This window comes from Mustelus asterias, unplaced genomic scaffold (genome assembly GCF_964213995.1).
Source record: "Mustelus asterias unplaced genomic scaffold, sMusAst1.hap1.1 HAP1_SCAFFOLD_4151, whole genome shotgun sequence".
In the NCBI taxonomy this organism is placed as follows: Eukaryota; Metazoa; Chordata; class Chondrichthyes; order Carcharhiniformes; family Triakidae; genus Mustelus; species Mustelus asterias.
The window spans coordinates 14,132-21,304 of NW_027594096.1; the positions used below are offsets into that span (position 1 = coordinate 14,132).

General features: G+C 53.6%; 1 long non-coding RNA gene across 1 annotated transcript; it reads right to left on the reverse strand.

Moving 5' to 3' along the window:
• Positions 1-595: 595 nt before the first annotated feature.
• Positions 596-6,888, reverse strand: LOC144490979 (uncharacterized). Its single transcript, XR_013497381.1, has 2 exons — positions 6,783-6,888; positions 596-892 (listed from the first exon to the last, which is right to left on the reverse strand). It is a non-coding gene; the product is annotated as an uncharacterized LOC144490979 (long non-coding RNA).
• Between the last annotated feature and the right edge of the window lie 285 nt (positions 6,889-7,173).

Here is a 7,173-nt window from a genome sequence, read left to right on the forward strand (position 1 = left end):
TCTCCCTATCCCTCGGTTAGACCCACACTCGGAGCACCGTGCACAGTTCCGGTCTCCTTATCCCTCGGTTAGACCACACTGGGAGCACCGGGCACAGTTCCAGTCTCCATATCCCTCGGTTAGACCACACTGGTAGCACCGTGCACAGTTCCAGTCTCCGTATCCCTCGGTTAGACCCACACTGGGAGCACCGTGCACAGTTCCAGTCTCCATATCCCTCGGTTAGACCCACACTGGGAGCACCGTGCACAGTTCCAGTCTCCATATCCCTCGGTTAGACCCACACTGGGAGCACTGCGCACAGTTCCAGTCTCCATATCCGTCGGTTAGACCACACTGGGAGCACCGTGCACAGTTCCAGTCTCCGTATCCCTCAGTTAGACCACACTGGGAGCACCGTGCACAGTTCCGGTCTCCCTATCCCTCGGTTAGACCCACACTGGGAGCACCATGCACAGTTCCAGTCTCCGTATCCCTCGGTTAGACCACACTGGGAGCACCGTGCACAGTTCCGGTCTCCCTATCACTGTGATTGTACACATCCACAGTGTAACTCTGTGTTACTGATGGACAATAATACTCCTGCGCCTGGGCTGGGTGAGAGTTGTTGAGGATCTCACAACTTTAATCATATCATCAATCCTCTGGCGTGGGGATACAGGGCGGGCAGAGGGGTGCCCCGCCCTTGCTGAAACTACTCTGCTGCCATCTGCTTCATGGACCTGAAAGCAAGGAAGCCAAAAGCCCATTCCAGCACCTGCAGCAACATGTAGCCAATCAGGAGGTTACACTCCACGGAGGTGAAGTCCGCGGAGAGAGGGGTGAAGACAACAGTCAGAGTGGCCAGCAGCAAGACCACAGACAGAATCAGGAACAGGATCATCAGGCGGATCTGGGGGCAAAACAGAGACATCAGAGAGCACAGCACAACCTGGAAACCAGACACAGGACACGGGGGAAACAGAGAGAGGACACACGGAAACAGGGGGATATAGAGAGGGGACACACTGGGGAACAGGGGGATATAGAGAGAGGGCACACTGGGGAACAGGGGGATATAGAGAGAGGACCCACTGGGGAACAGGGGGATAGAGAGAGAGGAGACACTGGGGAACAGGGGGGTATTGAGAGAGGAGACACTGGGGAACAGGGGGATATAGAGAGAGGGCACACTGGGGAACAGGGGGATATAGAGAGAGGACCCACTGGGGAACAGGGGGATATAGAGAGAGGACCCACTGGGGAACAGGGGGATAGAGAGAGAGGAGACACTGGGGAACAGGGGGGTATTGAGAGAGGAGACACTGGGGAACAGGGGGGTATTGAGAGAGGACACACTGGGGAACAGGGGGATATAGAGAGAGGACCCACTGGGGAACAGGGGGATAGAGAGAGAGGAGACACTGGGGAACAGGGGGGTATTGAGAGAGGAGACACTGGGGAACAGGGGGGTATTGAGAGAGGAGACACTGGGGAACAGGGGGGTATTGAGAGAGGACACACGGGGAAACAGGGGGATATAGAGAGAGGACATACTGGGGAACAGAGGGATATAGAGAGAGGGGACACTGGGGAACAGTGGGATATAGAGAGAGGACACACTGGGGAACAGGGGGGTACAGAGAGAGGACATACTGGGGAACAGAGGGATATAGAGAGAGGACACACTGGGGAACAGGGGGATATAGAGGGGGGACACACGGGGGAACAGAGGGATATAGAGAAAGGGGACACTGGGAAACAGGGGGATAGAGAGAGAGGACACACTGGGAAACAGAGGGATATCGAGAGAGACACACTGGGGAACAGAGGGATATAGAGAGAGACACACTGGGGAACAGAGGGATATAGAGAGAGGGGACACTGGGAAACAGAGGGATATCGAGAGAGACACACGGGGGAACATGGATATAGAGAGAGGACACACTGGGGAACAGAGGGATACAGAGAGAGGACACACTGGGGAACAGGGGGATATAGAGAGAGGGCACACTGGGGAACAGGGGGATATAGAGAGAGGACCCACTGGGGAACAGAGGGATACAGAGTGAGGACACACTGGGAAAGAGGGGGATATAGAGAGAGGACACACTGGGGAACAGAGGGATATAGAGAGGGGACACACTGGTGAACAGCGGGATATAGAGAGAGGACACACTGGGGAACGGGGATAGAGAGAGAGAGACACACTGGGGAACAGAGGGATATAGAGAGAGGACACACTGGGGAACAGGGGGATACAAAGAGAGGATACACTGGGGAACAGGGGGATATAGAGAGGGGACACACTGGGGAACAGGGGGATACAGAGAGAGGATACACTGGGGAACAGGGGGATACAGAGAGGGGACACACTGGGGAACAGGGGGGTATAGAGAGAGGACTCATTGCGGGACAGAGGGATATAGAGAGAGGACACACTGAGGAACAGAGGGATATAGAGAGAAGACACACTGGGGAACAGAGGGATATAGAGAGAAGACAAACTGGGGAACAGAGGGATATAGAGAGAGACACACTGGGGAACAGAGGGATATAGAGAGAGGGGGCACTGGGAAACAGAAGGATATAGAGAGAGGACACGCTGGGGAACAGAGGGATATAGAGAGAGGATTCACTGGGGAACAGGGGGATATAGAGAGGGGACACACTGGGGAACAGAGGGATACAGAGAGAGGATACACTGGGGAACAGGGGGATATAGAGAGAGGACACACTGGGGAACAGAGGGATATAGAGAGAGGACACACTGGGGAACAGAGGGAGATAGAGAGAGGGCTCACTGGGGAACAGAGGGATATAGAGAGAGTACACACTGGGGAACAGAGGGATATAGAGAGAGGGCACACTGGGGAACAGGGATATAGAGAGAGGACACACTGGGGAACAGGGAGATAGAGAGAGACACACTGGGGAACAGAGGGATATAGAGAGATGACACACTGGGGAACAGAGGGATATAGAGAGAGACACACTGGGCAACAGGGGGATACAGAGAGAGGAGACACTGGGGAACAGAGGGATATAGAGAGAGGAGACACTGGGCAACAGGGGGATATAGAGAGAGGAGACACTGGGGAACAGGGGGATATAGAGTGAGGACACACTGGGGAACAGGGATATAGAGAGAGGACACACTGGGGAACAGAGGGATATAGAGAGAGACACACTGGGGAACAGAGGGATATAGAGAGATGACACACTGGGGAACAGAGGGATATAGAGAGAGACACACTGGGCAACAGGGGGATATAGAGAGGGGACACACTGGGGAACAGAGGGATATAGAGAGAGGACACACTGGGGAACAGGGGGATATAGAGAGAGGACACACTGGGGAACAGGGGGATATAGAGTGAGGACACACTGGGGAACAGGGATATAGAGAGAGGACACACTGGGGAACAGAGGGATATAGAGAGAGACACACTGGGGAACAGAGGGATACAGAGAGAGGATTCACTGGGGAACAGGGGGATATAGAGAGGGGACACACTGGGGAACAGAGGGATACAGAGAGAGGATACACTGGGGAACAGGGGGATATTGAGAGAGAGACACTGGGGAATAGAGGGATATTGAGAGAGACACACTGGGGAACAGAGGGATATAGAGAGAGACACACTGGGGAATAGAGGGATATTGAGAGAGACACACTGGGGAACAGAGGGATATAGAGAGAGGACACACTGGGGAACAGTGGGATATAGAGAGAGACACACTGGGGAACAGTGGGATATAGGGAGAGACGCACTGGGGAACAGAGGGATATAGAGAGAGACACACTGGGGAATAGAGGGATATAGGGAGAGGCACACTGGGGAACAGAGGGATATAGGGAGAGACACACTGGGGAACAGAGGGATATAGGGAGAGACACACTGGGGAACTGTGGGATAGAGACAGGACACACTGGGGAACAGAGGGATATAGAGAGAGACACACTGGGGAATGGAGGGATATAGAGAGAGACACACTGGGGAATAGAGAGATATAGAGAGAGACACACTGGGGAATAGAGAGATACAGAGAGAGACACACTGGGGAACAGAGGGATATAGAGAGAGGACACACTGGGGAATAGAGAGATATAGAGAGAGACACACTGGGGAACAGGGGGATAGAGAGTGGACACACTGGGGAACAGGGGGATAGAGAGAGGACACACTGGGGAACAGGGGGATAGAGAGAGGACACACTGGGGAACAGGGGGATAGAGAGAGGACACACTGGGGAACAGGGGGATAGAGAGAGGACACACTGGGGAACAGGGGGATATAGAGAGAGGACACACTGGGGAACAGAGGGATGTAGAGAGAGACACACTGGGGAACAGAGGGATATAGGGAGAGGCACACTGGGGAACAGAGGGATATAGGGAGAGGACACACTGGGGAACAGAGGGATATAGGGAGAGGCACATTGGGGAACAGAGGGATATAGGGAGAGACACACTGGGGAACAGAGGGATATAGAGAGAGACACACTGGGGAACAGAGGGATATAGAGAGAGACACACTGGGGAATAGAGGGATATAGGGAGAGGCACACTGGGGAACAGAGGGATATAGGGAGAGACACACTGGGGAACAGAGGGATATAGGGAGAGACACACTGGGGAACTGTGGGATAGAGACAGGACACACTGGGGAACAGAGGGATATAGAGAGAGACACACTGGGGAATGGAGGGATATAGAGAGAGACACACTGGGGAACAGGGATATAGAGAGAGACACACTGGGGAACAGTGGGATATGGAGAGAGACACACTGGGGAACAGAGGGATATAGAGAGAGGACACACCTGGGAACAGGGATATAGAGAGAGGAGACACTGGGGAACAGAGGGATATAGAGAGAGGACACACCTGGGAACAGGGATATAGAGAGAGACACACTGGGGAACAGAGGGATATAGAGAGAGGACACACCTGGGAACAGGGATATAGAGAGAGGAGACACTGGGGAACAGAGGGATATAGAGAGAGGACACACCTGGGAACAGGGATATAGAGAGAGGACACACTGGGGAACAGAGGGATATAGAGTGAGGACACGCTGGGGAACAGAGGGATATAGAGAGAGGACACGCTGGGGAACAGAGGGATATAGAGAGAGGACACACTGGGGAACAGAGGGATATAGAGAGAGGACACACCTGGGAACAGGGATATAGAGAGAGGACACGCTGGGGAACAGAGGGATATAGAGAGAGACACACTGGGGAACAGAGGGATATAGAGAGAGGACACACTGGGGAACAGGGATATAGAGAGAGGACACACCTGGGAACAGGGATATAGAGAGAGGACACACTGGGGAACAGAGGGATATAGAGAGAGACACACTGGGGAACAGGGATATAGAGAGAGGACACACCTGGGAACAGGGATATAGAGAGAGGACACACCTGGGAACAGGGATATAGAGAGAGGACACACCTGGGAACAGGGATATAGAGAGAGGACACACTGGGAAACAGGGGGATATAGAGAGAGGACACACTGGGGAACAGGGGGATATAGAGAGAGACACACTGGGAAACAGGGGGATATAGAGAGAGGAGACACTGGGAAACAGGGGGATATAGAGAGAGGACACACTGGGGAACAGAGGGATATAGAGAGAGGCACACTGGGGAACAGAGGGATATAGAGAGAGGACACACCTGGGAACAGGGATATAGAGAGAGGACACACTGGGGAACAGAGGGATATAGAGAGAGACACACTGGGGAACAGGGATATAGAGAGAGGACACACCTGGGAACAGGGATATAGAGAGAGGACACACCTGGGAACAGGGATATAGAGAGAGGACACACCTGGGAACAGGGATATAGAGAGAGGACACACTGGGAAACAGGGGGATATAGAGAGAGGACACACTGGGGAACAGGGGGATATAGAGAGAGACACACTGGGAAACAGGGGGATATAGAGAGAGGAGACACTGGGAAACAGGGGGATATAGAGAGAGGACACACTGGGGAACAGAGGGATATAGAGAGAGGCACACTGGGGAACAGAGGGATATAGAGAGAGGACACACCTGGGAACAGGGATATAGAGAGAGGACACACTGGGAAACAGGGGGATATAGAGAGAGGACACACTGGGGAACAGGGGGATATAGAGAGAGACACACTGGGGAACAGAGGGATATAGAGAGAGGACACACCTGGGAACAGGGATATAGAGAGAGGACACACTGGGAAACAGGGGGATATAGAGAGAGGACACACTGGGGAACAGGGGGATATAGAGAGAGACACACTGGGAAACAGGGGGATATAGAGAGAGGAGACACTGGGAAACAGGGGGATATAGAGAGAGGACACACTGGGGAACAGAGGGATATAGAGAGAGGAGACACTGGGGAACAGAGGGATATAGAGAGAGACACACTGGGGAACAGGGGGATAGAGAGAGGACACACTGGGGAACAGGGGGATATAGAGAGAGGACACGCTGGGGAACAGGGGGATATAGAGAGAGGACACACTGGGGAACAGAGGGATATAGAGAGAGACACACTGGGAAACAGGGGGATATAGAGAGAGGACACGCTGGGGAACAGGGGGATATAGAGAGAGGACACACTGGGGAACAGGGGGATATAGAGAGAGACACACTGGGAAACAGGGGGATATAGAGAGAGGACACACTGGGAAACAGGGGGATATAGAGAGAGACACACTGGGAAACAGGGGGATATAGAGAGAGGACACACTGGCATGGGGGGAATTTAGGTTAATCTGGTTTGACGCTCTCTTGCCTACCTTGCCTTTGTTCCCCCCCAGGCCGCAGTACAGACGGATGATCTCAGTCACGGAGAAAAAGGTCACCATTCCCAGAGCAAACAGTTTGTTTTTTTGTTCAAACTCGTCAAACTGGAGGAGGGAGGACGTCATGAGTTCTGGATGGAGTGACCACCTCCGCACGCCCTCGACCTTTCACCCCGACCCTGAGTCCACAAGCTCCTTCCATCCCCCCTCACCCCTGACCTTTCACCCCTGACTCTGGCCACAGCAACACTGCCCCCTCCCCCAAACTTCCCTGACCTTTCACCCCGACCCCGAGACCACAAGCTCCTTCCATCCCCCCTCACCCCTGACCTTTCACCCCTGACTCGAGCCACAGGAAGACTGCCCCCTTCCCCAACCTTCCATG